This window comes from Ovis canadensis, chromosome 1 (assembly GCF_042477335.2).
Source record: "Ovis canadensis isolate MfBH-ARS-UI-01 breed Bighorn chromosome 1, ARS-UI_OviCan_v2, whole genome shotgun sequence".
NCBI classification, from domain to species: domain Eukaryota; kingdom Metazoa; phylum Chordata; class Mammalia; order Artiodactyla; family Bovidae; genus Ovis; species Ovis canadensis.
The window spans coordinates 268,703,802-268,725,816 of record NC_091245.1 but is presented as its reverse complement, the minus strand read 5'-3'; the positions used below and the strand labels follow the sequence as shown (position 1 = coordinate 268,725,816).

The window sequence follows — 22,015 nt, the reverse complement described above, 5'->3', positions numbered from 1 at the left end:
TTTGCATCTGTTAGCAATTGTTATAACAGAAATACATTTAAAAGCTGGCAACACACTTGAAGAGGTGTCCGGGTGCTCTGGGCCCAGCCAAGCGCTGCGTTCCCTTAATGGAGTAAAGTGTGGAGGAGGGGGCCCTGCCCTGGACGGGGTTACCCTCCTGAGGCTCCTCAGCGGATGCCAGCAGCAGGAGAACGCTTCCAAAACACTCTGAAACCGCAAGGTCCAGTCATTATTCTAATCCTACCTAATGAAGAATGTTCCAGAAATATAGGCTGGGTTATGAAAATGCAAAAAAATCTTTACAAGGAAGAGACACTAACAATTTCTAAGCACTTGTTACTTCCAGCGCTCTCACGCCTGTTCTCTCACACACTCTGGCGGGGTGAGGAAGCAGTCATCATCACCACTTCACAGAGGAGCCTCGGGCTCGGAAGAGAGCAGTCGTCAGGGTTGCAGGGCTGGCAATGCCCACCGGAAGATTCTCACTGACCTGGCCGGAGACCCTGCAAGGGCGCTGGCCGCTCTGGGATGTGTGCACTCTCTTGGCGGGGGCGGGATGCTCCCTCGGAGGGCACGGGCAAGGGTGGGGCTCCTGGCCTTCACAGCACTTCAAGTGACTGCGTTCCATGCCCCGTCTCCCTAGGGACAACAATGATGCCAGAATACTCTCCACTTGCTGCATTCCCCAGTGATGGCTGACTTACTTCATGGTTCACGTTTCAATTATTAAATAATATTAACATCATGAATTTGACATGACCTTGGCAATGCATATAGATTCCTTTATTAATGTAACTATTAAAACTTTTCATGGTCGTGGGCGGTTTTCATAACTCTTCAAAACTATAGATACTTAAATATAAAGAGTAAACATTTAAACAATGGAAAATAAGACTCTCTGGTAGCATTTCTGAGCTCAGTCACTCTTAACACTGCCCGGTGGATCCATCTATCACGTTCCATGCACATGGAAGGAACATTAGTGTCCATTATGCACCTGGCATGTGATTCTTTACCATCAATGCATCTTAGAACTTTTTGACTCAGTACAATCAGAGGTACCTTGGCATGAGATGTGAAATACTGCCAAAATCATCTCCATATGGGTCTCTGCAAATTACATCCCCATCAAATTCCTGAATGCTGTTTCTCTAGCCACTGCCAATGCAATTCACTCTCACTCTTACCTTTGACAAAGTGAAGGACGAAAACTGTTACCACAGTTTAATTGTTGACACTTGAAAGCTGTAAACATCTTGAATGAGGCTGAGCTCTTCCTCATATTTACCAAGTATCTGTACTGTGTGTGGGGCCTCATCCACTAAGCAGGACAGGCGATGACTCACAAGGATGAGTCAGGAGTGACCATAGTTACAACCCCCCACTGCCCAGTGTGAGTCCTCATCGAGCTATTTTTGGCTCTTTTGCTAGTAACTCTGGATGATGCTCTTAAATCCCTGTGCACTGATTAGTTGGCCCGAAGAGCATGAAATGCATGACTGGCGCCCCTGTCCCCTCTGCACACCCTGCTCCCACCTCCCTCCCGTCACTGCTGTGGACACTGCTGCTGCCACCTAATGAACAAGGTCTGCAATACCAGATCCCCGACCTCGACAGCCCCTCATTCCTGGAACCCTGCTCCTGGGTCCCCACCAGCCTGTCTGTGGCCCTTCTCCCTGACTCCACTGCACTGTCTGGAGTCTGGCTCCATTTCCAAGGAGCCCTGCCAGTGAGGGTGCATACACATCACTTCTCCCCAGGACCTCACATGTCTGAAAATGGATTATTGAGAAAATTCTCTTCCCTAAAGATTTTGTATACTTTCTCTGGTGAAAATTGCCATGGAAACATCCAGGGCTAGCCTAATTGCTCTCCCTTATACATGATACAAACATAAATAGCAAAATGGGTAGGAACTGAGAAATGCTTCATAAAGGAAGAGGTCTAAATGGCCAATAAGTAAGTAAGTAAGTAAGTGTTAGTCGCTCAGTCGTGCCCGACTCTGCGACCCCATGGATTGCTGCCCACCAGACTCCTGCATCCATGAGATTTTCCAAGGAAGAATACTGGAGTGAGTTGCCATTTCTTTCTCCAGGGGATCTTCCCTGACCAGGGATCGAAACCGGGTCTGCTGCACTGCAGGCAGATTCTTAACCAACTGAGCTATGAGGGAAGCCCGTATAAGCACAAGAAAACGTGCTCAGTCTCATATTGGTCAAAGGTGTGCAAACTAAAACTAGAAATAGATGCAAATACATGGACCTCCCTGGTGGCTCAGCTGGTAAAGAATCCGCCTGCAGTGCAGGAGACCTGGGTTCGACCCCTGGGTTGGGAAGATTCCCCGAGGGAAGGGAAAGGCAACACACTCCAGTACTCTTGGGCTTCCCTGATGGCTCAGTTGGTAAACGATCCTCCTGCAATGCGGGATACCTGGGTTCGATCCCTGGGTTGGGAAAATTCCCCTGGAGAAGGGAAAGGCAACCCACTCCAGTATTCTGGCCTGGAGAATTCCACAGACTGTATAGCCCATGGAGCATGGGGTCACAAAGAGTCAGCCACAGCTGAATGTCTTTCACTTTCACTTCACACACCCACTGAAGGTGAAGGTGAAGGTGAAGTCGCTCAGTCATGTCCGACTCTTTGCGACCCCGTGGACTGTAACCTACTAGGCTTCTCCATCCATGGGGTTCTCCAGGCAAGAATACTGGAGTGGATTGCCATTTCCTTCTCCAGGGGATCTTCCCGACCCAGGGATTGAACCCAGGTCTCGCGCATTGGAGGCAGACGCTTTAACCTCTGAGCCACCAGGGAAGCCCTCTGCCTTAATATGATAGTCTGGCAACACCCTGCCAGGTGCTGGAGAGGGCCAGGTGCACTGGGACTCCTAAACACCAGTCACTTAGGCTACTATTTTCTTCTGAAAAATCCCTCTACTAAATAGGAAAAAACCATGTATCCACTAATTATAAAAATTATGATGCATTCAATCCCAACCAAAGATAACCAAACCATTTTTACAGGTAGAAAAGTATTTAAATTAACAGTGAAAACAAATTTATAAAAGTAATAAGCAGATGAGAAGTAAATAAGCAGATTGCGCACTTGCACGAATGGGATGTAAGCAAGACTGATGGTCTGAGCTGGGGAGGCGGGGCTTCCCAGGGAACCCTGTTGCAGGACAGTCCCTGGGGGTACCCTTTGGGAGGCACATCATCATTTCTGCACTGTTTTCTTCACCGACTTACAAACATTTCTGAGGGTCACAGTTGTTTTGCACTCTGAGTGCATTTACAAGTAGAGTTCCAGCACAGCCAAGCACATTAGGATCTAAGGATGGGTCCCAGGCTGGGGAAAACCCAGACACACAGAACCAGACCCGGAACCATGAGCTGGGGAGGTCTGTCTACATCCTCTCACAGAATGGACACACACAGGGTGCTGCTACTCATCTAGACACGTGCACAAGGACACTCCTGCCATGTCTTCTGTTGTTGTTCAGTCCATCAGTCGTGTCTGACTCTACAACCCCATGGACTGCAGCATGCCAGGCTTCCTTGTCCTTCACCGTCTCCTGGAGCTTGCTCAAACTTATGTCCATCGAGTCAGTGATGCCATCCAACCATCTCGTCCTCTGTCACCACCTTCTTTTCCTGCCGTCAATATTTCTCAGCATCAAGGTCTTTCCCAATGAGTTGGCTTTTTGCATCAGGTAGCCAAAGTACTGGAGTGTCAGTTCCAGCACCAGTCCTTCCAATGAATATTCAGGGTTGATTCCCTTTAGGATTGACTGGTTTGATCTTACTGTAAAGGGACTCTTAAGACTCTTCTCCAGATTCACAATTCCAAAGTATCAGTTTTCCAGCACACGGCCTTCTTTATGGTCCAACTCTCACATTCATACGGAACTACTGGAAAAATCATAGCTTTGACTATATAGACCTTTGTTGGTAAAGTGATGTCTCTGCTTTTCAATATGCTGTCTAGGTTTGTCACAGCTTTTCTTCCAAGAAGCAAGCATCTTTTAATTTTGTGGCTGCAGTCACTGTCCACAGTGATTCTGGAGCCCAAGAAAATAAAACCTGTCACTGTTTTTACTTTTTCCCCTTCTATTTGTCATGAAATGATGGGACCAGATGCCATGATCTTAGTTTTTTGAATGCTGAGTTTTAAGCCAGCTTTTTTCACTCTCCTCTTTTACTTTCATTAAGAGGCTGTTTAGTTCTTCGCTTTCTGGCTCTAGGGTGGTATTATCTGCACATCTGAAGTTTTGGTGATATTTCCCCTCCCAGCAATCTTGGTTCCAGCTTATGTTTCATCCAGCCTGGCATTTTGCGTGATGTACTCTGCATATACGTTAAATAAGCAAGGTGACAATATACAGCCTTGACGTACTCCTCTCCCAGTTTTGAACCAATCCATTGTTCTATGCCTGGTTCTAACTGCTGCTTCTTGATCTGCATACAGGTTTCTCAGGAGACAGATAAGGTAGTCTGGTAGTCTCATCTATTTAAGAATTTTCCAATTTGTTGTAATCTACAAAATCAAAGGCTTTAATATGAAATAGAAGTAGATTTTAAATGAAACAGAAGCAGATTATTTTTTGGAATTCCCTTGCTTTTTTGCCAACATATGTTGGCAATTTGATCTCTGGGTCCTCTGTCTCTTCTAAATCCAGCTTGTACATCTGGTAGTTCTCAGTTCACATATCGTTGGAGCCTAGCTTGAAGGATTTTTCTGGTGGAAATGGTTACATCAAGGAATTGGTGAATGTCCCTTTTTTGGAGCCATAGTGCTGTAACACCACTCCTAATGGTTTATTTACTTAATTTTGGGGGTAAAAAAGTCATTGTAGAGAGGGGGGAAAGGATGCTGCTCTCTAAAATCTGGTGTAGTTTTGAGAAGCAGTGGGAAGAGGTGATTGCTTGAAACGTCATATTGTGGTAGGGTCTGCATTTTACTGCTACGAGTACAGACTTTGGGGCCTAAGCCAGCAAAGTAGAATGAGTGTATAAGCCAGGATATGACGATTCCACTCAGGACACACACCCAGAGTGGTGTGTGCATGCACCAGCCATGAGACACGCTACATACAGCTCTGAGAGCAATGTGTGTGTGTGTGTGTGTGTGTGCGTGCGTGTGTGTGTGTGTGTGTTAGTCACTCAGTCATGTCTAGGCCACAAGGCTCCTCTGTCCATGGGATTCTCCAGGTAAGAATTCTGGAGTGGGTTGCCATACCCTTCTCCAGGGGATCTTCCCGACCCAGGGATTGAACCTGGGTCTCCTGCATGCAAGCAGATTCTTTACCATCTGAGCCACCAGGGAAGCCCCCTGAGAGCAATGGGCCATCTTTAATTCTGGTTGCTCTGAAGGTTTTCTTTGCTGTAGTTTTTAGGAGTCCAACAATGATGCCCATACATGAAAAATTACTTTTGTTTGCTTGTTTGCTTGCTTCTTTATTTATTCATTTCAGGGTCAGCTGTTTCAGAATTGAGCATATCTTCCAATGCTTTAGAAAACTCCATGGCCTTTATATCTTCAAATATTTTTCTGAAATCTCCCCTCTTCCTGGGCTACTCATTACACACACGAGATCTTCTGACTCCATCCCACAGGTCTCTCACATTGTATTATTCTAGTCTCTTTTCTCTTGTGCTTCAACACTTCACTGAACCAGTGCCCACTTCACAAAGCCCGAGTCCAGTGTTCTGTTACAGACATCCAGTGAAATTATTCATTTCATATCCTTTATTTTTTTAATTCATAGGATTTTGAAATCATAGATTATGATTTCACTGGAAATTTTCTATTTTTAATATATTCTTTTTTTTTGAATTAATAATCTTCATTGTTTTAAAGTTTTTGTCTGGTAGAGCAATTATATAAGCCCTCTGTGGTTTTAGTTCTCAGATCTTGTTTTTTGCTCACTGGTCCACTTTTAACGTTTCACTTAATATTGAACATTGTGGTTGAAAATAATTTGGGCTCTAGACAATGTTATCTTGCTCCAGAAAAAGGGTCCTGCTTTCTTCTTGGCAAAAAAAATCAGTCAGTCAGTCAGCTTTGAGATATAATGGACATATACTCAGATGTGCATATATTGTGTACACACTGAAAAGTTTCATCGCATGTGTACATCCACGAAGTCATCACCAGTCAGGATAAGGAACAGGCACATACTGGTGTTCTCTGCGGCCATCTGCAATCCCTTCCTCTCTGCTTTGCAACAACCATCATGTCCCAAGCAACCTCTGACTTGCTCTCTGACACTACAGAACTCACCTTCTCTAAAAGTTTATATAAATAAAAGCATACTGGATGCACACTTCTGGTCCGACTCCTTTTACTCAGCTTAATTGAGATTCCCCAATGTCATTGTGTGACCATACACCACAATTTGTGTAGTCATTCATTTATGGATAGACATTTGAGATGTTCCAGTATTTCAGTTTATTAAAAAACAAATTTCTGCAAGCATTCTTGCTTAAGTTCAGTTCAGTCGCTCAGTCGTGTCCGACTCTTTGCGACCGCATTAACTGCAGCATGCCAGGCCTCCCTGTCCATCACCAACTCCCAGAGTCTACCCAAACCCATGTCCATTGAGTCGGTGATGCCATCCAACCATCTCATCCTCTGTTGTCCCCTTCTCCTCCTGCCCTCAATCTTTCCCAGCATCAGGGTCTTTTCAAATGAGTCAGCTCTTCACATCATGTGGCCACAGTATTGGAGTTTCAGCTTCAACATCAGTCCTTTCAATGAACACCCAGGACTGATCTCCTTTAGGATGGACTGGTTGGATCTCCTTGCAGTCCAAGGGACTCTCAAGAGTCTTCCCCAACACCACGGTTCAAAAGCATCAACTCTTCTGTGCTCAGCTTTCTTTATAGTCCAACTCTCACATCCATACATAACTACTGGAAAAACTATAGCCTTGACTAGACGGACCTTTGTTGACAAAGTAATGTCTCTGCTTTTTAATATTCTGTCTAGGTTGGTCATAACTTTCCTTCCAAGGAGTAAGCATCTTTTAATTCCATGGCTGCAATCCACCATCTGCAGTGATTTTGGAGCCCCCCAAAATAATTCTTGCTCAAAGCTTTGTATGAATATATGCTTTCATTAAGACTGGGTAACACCTGATAGTGGAATGACTGGTGGGGTGTATATTTAACTAGCTTTTTGGCTTAACTGCCAAAATGATTCCAAAGCAAAGATACCATTTTACATTCTCACAAGCAGTATGGGATGGTCTCCATCTTTGCCAGTGCTTGGCAGATGGGTCACACCAAGGAATATCTCACTGTGAATTTAATTTTGCATTTAGCTAATGACTAGTGATATTTAACTTCTATTCATGTACGTATTTGCCATCCACACATTTTCTTTGGTGAGGTGGATGGTTAAATCTTTTGGTCATTTATAATTATGTTGTTTGTTTCCTTAGTATTGCATTTTAAGAGTCAGTTATACATTCCAGATAAATTCGATTTGCAAATATTTTCTCTCAGTGTGTGGTTTGTCTTGTCATTTTCTTAATACTGTCTTTTGGAAAGTAGAAAATTTTAATTTTTTTAATTTAATGAGGTCCAATTTATAAACTTGTTTCTTTGATGGATAATGCTTTTAATGTATTAACTAAATAAACTTTGCCTAATGCAAGGTCACAAAAAAAACATCATTTTGTTCTTGGTGTATAAAATTTTAGCTTTCTGATCTGATTCATATTAATTTTTATACATGAAGGGAGATGTGGATGAAAGGTCTTTTTTTCCTTTTTTTTTTTTTTTTTTGCATCTGAATGTGTAATGGTGTTCCAGCACCATTTTTTGACAAAACTAGCCCTTTCCATTAAACTGCCTTGGCACTGTTGTTGAAAACTAACTGCCCATCTATGTGCAAGTCTGTTTCTGACCCACTGGTCGATTTGTCTCTCTTAACACCAACATCACACTGTCTTCATTACAGTATTTTAAAAATAAATCATGGAACCAAGTAGTGTTAGTTGTCACATTTCTATCAAAAAACCCCTTGTTTTGGGGGGGGGGGTTTGGAATTCTCCTTGGGAGTCCACTGAACTCACAGGCCAGTCTGAGGAGACTTAGTATCTTAACAACACTGAGTCTTTGTGCAATGTATAGTTCTCCATTGATCTGTCTTCAATAATTCCATTCAGCAATGTTTTGCTATTAGATGTACTGTTTTCCCATTTCTAATTATTTGTTGATAGTATAGAGAAATACACTTGATTTTTTTGTATCTTGTATACAGTAGCCTTGCTAAACCCAGTTATTCTTGAAGCCTCCTTTTGATGCTATAGGATATTCTACATAGACAAACATGTTGACTGAGAATAAAGACAGTTTTAAATCTTTCCTTCCAATTTCAATGTCTATTATCTCCTATTGAACTTGATAGAACCTCCTGGAAAATATGTAATAGAAGAGATGAGAACATGTGTCCTTGCCTTACTCTCAGCTGCAGGGGAATGACTCACTGTTTCCACCTTGACAGCATCAGCTGTGAACCTATCACTGCTGCCATTCACTGGAAGCCTCCTTCTATTCCTAGTTTCCTGAAAGCTTTTACCTGGAGTGGATGCTGTGTGTGTTAGTTATTTAGTCATGTCCGACTGTTTGCAACTCCATGAACTGTGTAGCTCACCAGGCTCTTCTGTGCAAGGGATCTCCCAGGCAAGAATACTGGAGTGGGTTGCCATTCCCTTTTCCAGGGGATCTTCCTGATCCACGGATTGAACCCGGGTCTCTCCCATTGCAGGTAGAGCTTTTACTGTCTGAGCCACCAGGGAAGCCCCTGGAGTAGGTGTTACATTGTATCAAATACTTTTATTGCAGGTACTGAGATGATACAGTTTTTTGGTTTTGGTCTGTTAATAGGGTGAATTATATTGATGAAATTAAAAGACGCTTGTTCTTTGGAACAAAAGATATGACAAACCTAGACATTGTATTAAAAAGCACAGACATTGGTCCATATAATCAAAGCTAAGGTTTTTCCAGTAGTCATGTATGCATGCGAGAGTTGAACCATAAACAAGGCTGAGCATCGCAGAATTAATGCTTTTGAACTGTGGTGTTGGAGAAGACTCTTGAGGGTCCCTTGGACTGCAGGAAGATCAAATCAGTCAATCCTAAAGGAAATCAATCCTGAATAATCATTGGAAGGACTGAGGCTGAATCTGAAGCTCCAATACTTTGGCCACCTGATGTAAAAAGCCAACTCATTGGAAAAGACCCTGATGCTGGGAAAGATTGAAGGCAGGAGGAGAAGTGGGTGATAGAGGATGAGATGGTTGGATGACATCACCGACACAATGGACATGAGTTTGAGTAAACTCCAGGAGATGGGGAAGGACAGGGAGGTCTGGTTTGCTGCAGGCCATGCGGTCGCAAAGAGTTGGATACAATGGAGTGACTGAACAACAACCAAACAACATATTGATTAACTTTAGAATGTAGATGATACTTTGAATTTCTGGGATAAAGTTCAATTAGTTATTCTATTTGACTGGCTAAAATTTTGTTGAGTTTTCATATGTTCATGAGAGGTACTCATCCATAGTTTTCTCTTCTTCTATCTTTGCCTGGCTTTATTATTAGGGTAATATTGGACTCAGAATAATTTTGGAAGTATTCCCTGCTTTTCAATTTTCTGGAAGAGTTTATATAGAACTGGCAATATTTCTTCTTTAAATATTTAATAATATTCCCTATTAAAGCCATTTGGTCCTGGAGGTTTTTCCTGGGCCAGAAGAAGTGGTTTACAACAAAATTCACTTTTAAATCTATTTTGGAGAATCAGGATAATCAACCTGTACTTGAGTTAGCTTTGATACTTTCTTTCAAAAAACAATATGCATTTCATCTAAAGTAATATAATGTGTTGGCATAAGGCTGATCATAGTATATCCATTCTTCCTGTCTGACTACAGGTTGATCAATTTCATCGATTTTTCTCAAAGAACTACCATTTGCTTTCACTGATATTCTCTATCATTGTTTCTAGTTTGTATTTCATTAATTCCTGTTTTGATTCATATGATTTCCTTTATTCTGCTTACTTTAAAGTGATCTTTTCCTGGTTCCTTGAGGTAGAAGCTGAAGACATTTCTTCTTTACTAATGAGGTGTTTCATACCCTAAGTTTCCTTCAAGTGCTATATTAGTTACATGGCAAATACTGTGATGTGATGTGTTTTCATTTTCATTCATTTCAAAATAAGCACTTTTCATTTCTTTTTGGGTTCCTTCTTGGTCCATAGGTTATTTAGAAGTTTGACACTTAATTTCAAGTATTTTAGGATTTTTCAGATACCTTTCTATAACTGATTTCTAGTTTGATTCCATCATGGTCAGAGAATGTAGTTGGTGTAATGTGAAATCATTTAAACTTATTTTACGGCTCAGATCGGTTCTATCACACTTCAAACATGAACTGCTCAAGATTAAATCCTCTTTCAAACGCAGCCCACCCCCGGTGCTCTTCTCCTGGCACAAGTGGCCCTGGACAAGAAGTAGAGGGAGGGGAGGCGTCTGTAGGCTCCCGGGAGGCGCATCTCTATGGTGGTGATGGCAGCGGATGACTACAGCCACTGTGCTCCTGCTCTGTCTGTCTCAAGCTGCAACTCCAGGAAAGCCAAAGTGAAGAAGGGTGTTCACCACATTTTCAGGGGATGGGTGATGGGTGAACAGTGCAGCAATTCATTGAGAAAACTGTGCATCCCAAAGGCAAGGGAGGGAAACTATGGCCTCAGCAGAAAATTTAGACTTTCAGGGAAAATATGAGAAGTAGGTCATTTTGACTGGAGAAGGCTTGGTTGCTCCAACATCTAGGGTTTGCACCTTTCTGGACTTAGCTAATATTTGGGAAGTAATGCAAATCTTAAAAGGAAAACTGTTCCTTAACCTAAAGAGTCCAAGCCTGCTATGAAGCCAAGTGGAGGGAAGGGAGGGGGTTCTCTGAGCAGCCCACCAGACACATCAAACACACCGAACTCCCCCTGCAGTACAGGGAGCTGCCAGTCCTGAACCAAATTGTCCTATTTTCCTCAAATATAACAACTAAACTCAGATATGCTTTACCAGAGGAAATGCATATAGCTGAATTTGCCATCTAAAATAGTTCAGGTGATGACATGACCTAAGAACTGAATGGCCATCCTAAGAGTCATCTGGGTTCACCCCACACTTCACCACATCCCTCTGGCATCTCTGACTGTGGACCATGGACATGACCCCCCAGTGCCTCAAACCTTCATGATTTGTCTCTGAAATCCTTCCAATGTCTCCTTACCCTGAGCCTGCTCTGGACCCCTCGGTTCCTACCATGGGTTCTAGTTACACTGTATTCAGTCCCAGAGGCCATAAGTGGGCTAGCCCCACTGCCTCTCCGCCGCCCCCTCACAGCCCCAGGAACCTGGACAAGGACACTTCATGGGACCTAATGCACCAGCTGCCCCCAGTTCTCCCTCCTCTGCTCCAGTGTGGCATGAGAGTAGAGCTGCACAACAGTGGCTGGCCTTGTGGCCACAGTCTTCAGTGACGTTGCCTGGCCCCCACCCCACTAATATTGTTTGGGACAACACGCTGCTCTGAAAGGGCTTAAAACTGACATTTACTCTTTAGAAAGGGCAGTAGCATGTGAGATGGCTGGATGGCATCACCGACTCAATGGAGAAGAATCTGAGCAAAGTTCTGGAGATGGTGAACAGGGGAGCCTGGTGTGCTGCAGTCCAAGGGGTCACAAAGAGTCAGACACAACTGAGTAGCTGAACAACAACAACTCTTTAGCCACCCGCCATAGTACACGGCTGAGTTTACCATCATCTCAGATTTCTCTGTGCCATCACCAAATACCCACCAAGTGCTCCAAATGAAACTGTAGTGCATTCACTGAACACGCCACCTGTGGGGCCCTGTGTGGAGTCATTACTTAGCCCAGCATCCTGGCCTCAAAATATACCATCTGTTGATGCGGACATGGGAAAGCTTAATGTCATAAAATCCAAAGACTGGTCCCAGGTGACAAAAGCCGCAGTGTCATGAGGAAGGTGTCACTCCATGGACAGTGACGCAGACTCCAGGCTACACAGGAGCAGAGAACAAACCCTCTGAGTGGTGCCAGAGGGCAGTGAAGGCACCTTTATGCCCCGCCACCCCAGTTTCTAATCAGTCAAGCAAAGAAATCAAGACAACAAAGACTCACACCACACGCATGGAGGTGACAGCACCGGTGGCTGGGAGGCCCCTCTGCAGTCCCTCCAGAGAAGCAGTGTGTGTGGAGGCTGGGGGTTGGGGAGACCAGGGTCCCACCAAACCGGGTGCCAGGAGGAGTCAGAGGCCACAGAGCCTCCTCTCAGCACCCTACGGGCTGCTAGTCCCCACAGCGATGTGAGGCCCAGCCCAAGTGAACTGTTGCCCAGCTCAAAGTCCACAGACCCGGGACAGGACTCAGGTGGCCGATGCAGGATACATCTCCCACCTTGGGAGACAAGGCTGACTTCTGCTTCCGGGAGGAGAAACAGAAAAACACTGAAGCCATGAAAAAAAACTTATGCCACACAAAGAAAACACCAAAACACAGCAGGAGGTAGAAGAAGAACATATGTTCAGAAATATGTACAGAAAGAAACATAAGTGATTTTAGTCTGCAGCCTGCCATGTGCTTTCAGAGAAAGAAAACAAAAACTCATGAAACGGGAGATCAAAAAAATTATAAGACGGCATTCAAAAAGCAAGAGCAATTAGTACATCAAGAAACAAAGTTATAATAGAATTTAAAATTGCTTTAGACAAAATCAAGTCTAGACAAGCTGTAAAGAAATGTAGGGCTCTGGGACCTGATGGAGAACTTCCAGCAGGGGAGAGTGGGGTGGGGGAAGCAGCGCCAGGCCACACATTCCCTGGCCGCCTGCATTTTCTAGACCTTCCAAGAAGTTACCGAAATCACCCAAATGGTGAGTTCCCTCTCTGTGGATGCAAATGGAACAACTGTCTGGGTGGTGGTTATGGGGTCAGATGCTTCATGGAGGACTGACAACGAGCCCCACACACGGGGAACTCACTACCAGGGTTGGGGGTACACACACACACGGGGAGCCCTCCTGTCGGGGACGGGACACACACAGAGCCCCACACGCCAGGCGCAAGTTCGGGAGGACAGGGAGGCACTGGTCACAGACTGCAGGAGAGCAGCATGGGGAAGGCCCTGCATCCCCGGCACCTCGCAGGGCCTAGCGAAGCGGCAGGAGACGCGGGATCTGCAGGGCATCATCCCGAGCTCCAGGAACAGCCCAGCCTGCCGCCTCCCACGGGTTCGTGCTCATACATCCGGGCTGCCACTGGCAGAACAGGGCACGTCTGGCCTGTCCCCTCCACTGGGCAGTTTAGGTAGAACTGAACCAGCTGCTCAGGCTGAGGGCACATGAAATGGGCACATGAATCTGCTAAACAGATTTAAATCTCAGCAACTTACAAGGAAAAGTGGAGCTGATATATTTTACTAAATCAAGTTGAATTATCAGGAAACTATCACACAAGAATGTGATAATGATATACTGGAAAATCTGAATAAATCTCCCTTCAAATGTATCTGCTTTGCCACCCATCAGAAAGCACGATTATACCCCACAGCCTGATGCCAAACAAGAATTCTGCTAATGATTTTCACTGTGCAACTGAAAAGCCCTCAGCAATATACTGCAAGTAAAAGCAAAGTCATTATTCTAAAGGAGAACATCTCCACCTGCAGGAGCAGTGGGGGTGGGCGTGACAGGGAGTCCCCTGAGCCAGCAGCTCATCACAGCCTCTGGCGGGGACACAGTTGCTGACTTGAGATTCACCAAGCACTTTCCCTGTTCACGTGTGCTGTCCTCCTAATATTTTCAGCTGTTGTTTCTACCAACTTCTTCATTTCAGGAAAATAATTTTTCTAAATCAAAACATCTGATCACATCACTCCTTGTTTCACACCAACCAAAGGCTCCCCCGCCCCACCCCCACAGCACCCAGCAGCCCCAAATCAGTCACCGCTGTGCAGTAATCTGGCCCATGAGGGCCGCCAGCTCCCACAGCTCTGTCCACCTGGAGCAGGCACTCCACCTTGCACCACTCTAAACAGCTGTACCTCCAACTGGGCACCTCCAGTGCCACCCACCATCCCAGCCCCCAGTAAAACCACGTGGCCACAGATTGAGCCCTAAAGACAGAGGAGTACTTAAGACAGCCCCTCCAATCCAAGCAGGCACAGGCCACACCCAGGCGGGGCAGCTCCCAGGCAGGGTGGTTCTGGATCAGGCTGGGTGTGGGCTGGACGTGCAATAGCAGGGGGTGTGCATGCGCCCATGCCAGAGACACAGGGAGATCGCCACACTCATCTCTGTCTTATTATACATACCAGATACTAACTCACACACTTATTTCCACTTGGCATCTGGAAACCTGTCTAGGTCTCTAGAGGCCTGCTATGCCCATGTGCCTCTAGTTCCCTGGACCAGGCCCTCCTCGCAGCTCCCTGTGTGCAGGGCACACGCATGTGCAGGGAGGAGGTCTTCCAGGCTGTGCCCATGGGGAGGGGAGAGGGAGTCGACGCCCTGCCCAGGACCACCCTGGGCGGCCTGCATCAGCTACCCTGACTGTGTAGAGCACGTTTCTGGGGCCCTGGCCATAGCCCTCCTTCCCCAGGGAACAGCATCTCTGGCCCGGCTCTAGCCTGCACCCAGGAAGCTCACATTTGTCTCCTGCTGGCAATGATCACTTAGCAATCACAGACTGATGGCACTGCTCCCCGTCGCCAGAATGTGGCAAAGAGAAACAAACGTTTTAAAGCTGACTTTTATGTTCTATGACTTCGTTTACATTAAAAGTGTGAAAATATTCTCAGGGTGGCTGACTCCATACCCTGGTCCCCAGGCACTAACCACATCTGCCTTCCCTCCCAGGAAACTCTCTGAAGGCAACATCCAACCCCAACAGAAGCTGCCCCATGAGTGCCCTGCCCCCTCCCCCCGCCCGCCACTGAAGCCAAGCTTCTGAGAGGGGCTTCAGCAGTGAGATGAATGGGGACAGAAGTCGGGTCAGGACACCCCGCAGCCTACACACAGTGGGTGATGAGGGCACAAGCTGCTTTTGCTCAGCTCAGTTGTCTTTGTGAAAGTGTATCACAGAAACAATGATTTCAAGAAGAATAAGAGAGGGGAGGAGGGCTTAGAGCTAGTTTCACAATAGTAAAGCTATCCTTCTGCAGGGTTCTTAGTGGTGAAAGCTACATGGGGCAGTAGACGCATCATATGATCAGAAGCTAAGCTAGCTGCTTGTTTGGTAAAGATGGAATCAAGCCCCATGAGTCCTGAGCGAGGCCAGACTGGACCCCAGAACCAGTGACCAGACGAAGGCTTCCAGGAGCAGACACGTGGGGCAGAGGCCTCGAGAGAAGAACAAAGTGGCTGTGTCGGATGCTGTGTGGAGCTTGTGACCCACTGCAGCCCAGGAAAAGCAAACCACTCCCACAGGGCTGACACCACTGAGAGGGTCTGAGGTCAAGTGCCCACGTGGGAAGCTGTGAACGCACCTGAGCCCAGGTCACCAGGGCCACCACGGTTACACCATCCACATCTGGGAGACCTCTTCTGACCCTCGGCTCTGCCAGGCACTCAAGCGGTTAATCCTGCCCCTCTACCTTCTCAACTGCTGAGTACTCTGCAGAATTCAGGGGAAAGAGGGGAAGGAGAACAGAAATGAAATCTGTGTGCAGACAGCCCTGCAGGGCAAGTCCCCTTGTGACCATGGGCACCATTGTGCCAGCACTGAGGGGCTGGGGTCCACCTCACTCGGAGCCTCAGCAGGTGGGGAGCTGTGGCCAGAAAACTGTGCCCAGAGTGCCACACAGGGCCCGGGCATGACCAGAGCACGGTGAGAACTGAATGGATGTTGAATAAATAAATCATCATCCAATATGTCATCCAAGCCAGAAATAGGGAACTGCAAAATGTGTCCTGAATAATAGAAACGCCCTGGCCATTTGTACTTCATCTCTGGCTAAACTGTGGGTAAGAGGGACGGCAGGGCAGGCCTGGTTGCGGCACTGGCTGCCCAAGAGTGAGCTGCCTGGAAACTCCTGGAAACAGTGTGTCTGACTCAACAATGAGAAAGAAAGCAAGTCAGACACTTTTAAAATTAGGTTACATAGACAAAAGCCTATAACCAAAGACAAGATAATGACGATAACCACAACTGTAAGACATGGAAAAGCCCAGCTCATCCACTGAGCTGAAGGTGAGTGATGGTCTAGGAGGAGAGACACCCTCTGCCCTTGAGGACACTGGAGAAGCTCCTCAGCCAGAGGGCAAGGTGCAGATACACCCAGGGATTCTCCCTGAACAGAGCAAAGCACAGCGCCATCCCCTTGGTAACACACTTGTAAAGGTCACAGTGGGGCACGAGGGAACCGAGTGCCATCACCACCCAGGGCGAGGACGTGGCTTCCTCCTCTCTCCCTCTCTGGGATCTCTCGCTTCAGGGGACGGAGCCGCCTTTGGGGGCCAAGGCCTCTGGCCTAGCAGACCTGCGGGTGACAGAGCGCAGCCACACCTGCACCCTCGTGACAGACTCAGAGCCAGAGCCACCAGCGAAGCCATCCCCCACTGCTTACCCACCAAAACCCCAGGATAATACATATGTGTTGTTTTAAGCCACCCAGTCGTGGGCGACTTGTTACACAGCAACAGAAAACAACACTGAAAGGAAGCAGGGGAGGGGAAGTCTATGGAGAAATGACTGTGAAGAAAAGCAGAGTACAGAATACCAGCCTGAGTCGGGAAGGCGAGAGAACTGTGTGGAGAAGTCAGAGGAGTGGAGAGAACTGAGAGCAGGGGGCCAGAGAGGCTTGCAGAATGCTGCCCAAGTGGCAACTTCCCACCAGGGAGGCAGCCGTGTCCCCGCTCCTGAGAGGCGGGGCACCTGCTCCTGAGAGGGTGCGAGGAGAGAGGCAGGGCACCTGGGACAAGCCATCCTGGCCACACACCTGGCAAGCTCCTACCGGAGACAGGCGTTCTCACAATGCAAACCTCATCAGCCAACTAAGAGATAGCATTTGAAGAAAACCAATGTGATAAAGGGCTTTCCCAGTGGTTCAGACAGTAAAGAATCCACCTGCAATGAGGGAGACCTGGGTTTGATCCCTGGGTTGGGAAGATCCCCTAGAGGAGGGCATGGCACCCCACTCCAGTGTTCTTGACTGGAGAATCCCATGGACAGAGGAGTCTGTTAGGCTACAGTCCATGGAGTTGCAAAGAGTCGGACGTACCTGAGCGGCTAAGCACAGCACAATGTGATGAAAGAGACACACCAAGCTCTAAATAATGGTGGTCTCTGAGAATCACAGGACAAATAAGCTTGCAACTTCTATGTTCAAAGCAATGGACACGATTTTCCACACAGGAGGGAGAAACAAGTAGACAACTTGAGAGGGAAAGATATTGTCAAAAACTGAAGAAACTATGGACATGTATTGTGTAATTGGACATGGCTTCAGAGTGAAGCAGAAAGAAGATGAAGCTAAGGAACTTTCCAGAATGCAGAGTGAAAGGAAAAAGAGAAAGAAGGTATAAAAGACATGAGGAAGAAATCCTTAAATCCCAGAAGGAAAGAACACAGAGGACCCATAGAACAATATTCTGATTAAACCAAGAAAATCCAAGGATGAGGAGGGAATCTCAAGCTTGCCGATGGCATCACCATGGGGTTGTGAAGATAGGAGTTCTGAGTGGCGGGCTCTCAGTGCAGCTCCATAAAGCATGGAGGCCACTGATATTACAGAAGCTTTGGTGTATCTGGATTTATATACCATTGTATGTTGTGCTTTCTACATTTCTTAAGTTTCTTATGTCTCCTTTATTGTCTTCTTGTAGATATTTTGTATACTTTATACATTTTGCCGTCTTGTAGATATTTCCCTCTACCATTTTATACAGTTTTTTTCTTTTTTACTTCTTACCCTAAAAATGATCACCTGAGTTCCTAACTATCAAACTCTGACATCTTCTCTCTCCACCAAAACAAGCCCTGGGTCTTAAGACCCTGTAACTCCACTCCCTCGTCCCTCATGAGGCCCTAGTCATGCATTTTAGTTCTTCTCTTTGTTGTTAAGTCCAGTAGACATTTGCCTCATTGCTTTAAGCATTTAATGTATGTTTGGATTCATTGAAATCCACTCAACTTTCTCTGTTTTTAATTTCTTCTAAAATCTCAGAGCTTCTGTACAGGAAACATTCTTTTCTCTTAAAGTATATCCTATAGAAATGCTTTTAATAAAGGCCTACACCCCCAAGGTATCTTGGGTTTTATTTCTACGAAATGCGTTTACTGTGTCCTTATCCCTGAACAATTTATTCATGAAGTACAGAAAAACCCAAACAAACTTTCTGGCTAACCAGAAGATATCTGACAAGATAAATCACATGAAATGTTAAAGGAGATTACTCCAATAGAAGGATGATGGCATCAAATAAAAATTTTGTTTCATGGATCCACACAAAAAAGTGACGAGTATCACAACAAAGAAATTGAATTCATACTTTAAAACTTTCTGACAAAGAAAACACAACACTCGAATGGCTTTAATGGAAAAATTCTAGTAAACAATTAGGAAATAGAGTACACCAATTCTACACAAGCTCCTCCAGAAAATAAAAAAATAAAAAAGTTGCTTCTCAACTCATTTTCTGAGGTCAAAATTACATCAACAACAAAACCGCAAAAACCAATTTCAAGGAAAGAAAATTACACCCCCAAATCCTTCATGAGCATACATGCAAAAATACTTAAACAAATCCCTTTTATATAATACATCATAACTAAGTAGGATTTGACCCAGTAATGTAAGTTCAACATTTGACAGTCAAGCAATGTAATCTACCATTTTACAGACTAAAAATTAAAAAACATTTTTAAAATAGATGTAGAAAAAGCATTTGACAAAATTCAACAAGCATTCATGATACAAATTCTTAAATTCCTATACTTGATAAAAGGGCTTCCTAGGTGGTGCTAATGAAAAAGTATCTGCCTGCCAATGTAGGAGATGCAAGAGTTGCGGGCTTGATCCCTGGGTCTGGAAGATCCACTGGAGTAGGAAATGGCAATCCATTCTAGTGTTCTTGCCTGAAAAATTCCATGGACAGAGGAGCCTGGTGGGCTATAATCCATGGGGGGGTCATAAAGAGTAGGGCATGACTGAGTAACTGAGCACAAACCTGATAAAGGCGTCTATGGAAAACCTATAGCTATTGTCATACTTAATGGTGAGAAAGTGAATGCTATCTGCTCAAGATGAGAAACAAGGCAAGGATGTCTATTCTCACGATCTCTAACCAACATCACACTGGAGATTCCAAGCACAATAAAGGGAGTAAAAGAAATAAAGAGTATATGGATTGGAACCCATAAAAGAAATAGACACAAGATCAGTATACAAAAGTCAGCTGTATTTATCTACATGACCAAGAAAAATTCAAAATAAAATAAAGAAAACAATTACATTTGCAAAGGCATGGAAAATAATAAAACAAGAATAAGTTTAACTAAAATGTAAGACTTGTATTGTGAAACCTATTAAAAATAAAAAGGAATGGCTGTACATTGTCACCCTGCTTATTTAACTTCTATGCAGAGTATATCAAGTGAAATGTCAGGCTGGATGAAGCAGAAGCTGGAATCAAGATTGCTAGAAGAAATATTAACAACCTCAGATATGTAGATGATACACCCTAATGGCAGAAACTGAAGAGGAACTAAAGAGCCTCTTGATGAAGGTGAAAGAGGAAAGTGAAAAAACTGGCTTAAAACTCAACATTCAAAAAATGAAGATCATGGCATCTGATCCCATCACTTCATGGCAAATAGATGGGGAAACAGTGGAAACAGTGGCAGATTTTCTTTTCTTGGGCTCCAAAATCACTGTGAACAGCAACTGCACCCATGAAATTAAAAGATGCTTGACCCTTGGAAGAAAAGCTGTAACAAACCTAGACAGCATATTAAAAAGCAGACATTACTTTGCTGACAAAGGACCTAGTCCAAGCTATGGTTTTTCCAGTAGTCATGTAAGGATGTAAAAGTTGTACCATACAGAAGGCTGAACGCTGAAGAATTGATGCTTTTAACTGTGGTATTGGAGAAGACTCTTGAGAGTCCTTTGGACAGCAAAGAGATTAAACCAATCAATCCTAAAGCAAATCAACCCTGAATATTATTGGAAGGGCTGATGCTGAAGCTCCAATACTTTGGCCACCTGATGCAAAGAGTCAACTCATTGGAAAAGACCCTGATGCTGGGAAAGTTTGAAGGCAAAAGGAGAAGGGGGTGGCAGAGGATAAGATGGTTGGATGGCATCACCGATTCAATGGACATGAGTTTGAGCAAACTCTGGGAGATAGTGAAGGACAGGGAAGCCTGGCGTGCTACAGTCCATGGTCGCAAAGAGTTGGACATAACTTAGCAACTGAACAAAAACAACAAAGACTTGTATCATGAAAACTAAAAATATCACTGAAATAAATTACAGAAGACCTAAATAAAGATATCTTCTGTTCCTGGATTGAAGGACTTCCTGTTTTTAACAAGGCAATACTCTTAAATTTATCTACAGATTCAAGATAATCATTGTCAAATGTCCATCTATCCTTTTTACATATATGGGCAAGCTGATCCTATCACCCATATGGAACTGCAAAACAAACAACAACAACAACAACAACAACAAAAGAATATCCAAATACTCCAAACAGTCTTGAAAAGAATAAAGTCAAAAGACTCACCCTTGCCAATTTCAAAACCTACTACAATTCTATGGAATTTGAGACTGCATAGTACTGGTTGGCCAAAAAGTTTTAACATCATACAGAAAAAATGAACAAACTTTTTGGCCAACCCAATACTAGCATAACAGTATACATATAGATAATGGCTTAGAACTAAGAGTCTAGAAATAAACCCATACATCTATGATCAAGTGAATTTCAACTAGGATGCTGAGACCATTCAATGGAGGAAGGAATAGTTTTTTCACCAAATGGCGCTGGGACAATTGGATATCCACATGCACGAGAATGAATTTGGACTCTTGATCTATACCATATGGAAAAATTAACTCATAATGGATCATAAACCTAAATATAAGAGCTAAATCATAAAGCACTTAGAAGAAAATAGGGCAAGAGCTTCACAACACTGGATTTGGAAGTAATCAAAGAAAAAATAGATAATTGGACTTCATGACCCAGAGAGATGTTATGGGGAGGGAGGTGGGAGGGGGGTTCATGTTTGGGAACGCATGTAAGAATTAAAGATTTTAAAATTTAAAAAATAAAAAACTAAAAAAAAAAAACTTTAAACTTTTGTATATCATTACCAAAGGCACAAGTAACCAAAGAAAAAATAAATAATGGAACGTCACAAAAATTTAAAACTTTTGTGTATTAAAGCATACTACCAAGAAAGTGAAAAGATAATACAAAGAATGGGAGAAAAATTATATCAATTATATATCTGAGGGTCTAGTATTCAGAATTTATAAATTCAACAATAAAAAAGACATACGAATTAAAAATTGAGAAAGGAATTTGAATAGACATTTCTCCAAAGAAGATATACAAATGGCCAACAAACACACGAAAAGATGCTTAACATCACTAGTCACTAGAAACATGTTAATCAATACCACAGCGGGATACCACTTCTCACCATCTAAGATGGCTACAACCCCAAAACTGGATGATACAGAGAAATTGGAACACTGAAACATTGCTGGTAGGAATTAAATGGTATAGCCACACTGGAAAACATTTTGGCATTTCTTCAAAGAGTAATCATTTGGTCCCACAATTCCACTCCTAGTTATAAACCCAATAAATTAAAACATGTATTCATACAAAAATATTTGTAAATAATTATAACAGCTAAAAGGTGGAAAAACTTAAATATGCATCAATTGATGAATAGATGAAG

General features: G+C 44.2%; 1 protein-coding gene across 17 annotated transcripts in view; it reads right to left on the bottom strand.

Moving 5' to 3' along the window:
- PCBP3 (poly(rC) binding protein 3) overlaps positions 1–22,015 on the bottom strand; it is a 238,106-nt gene that overhangs the window by 99,503 nt on the left and 116,588 nt on the right. The window lies entirely within an intron of this gene.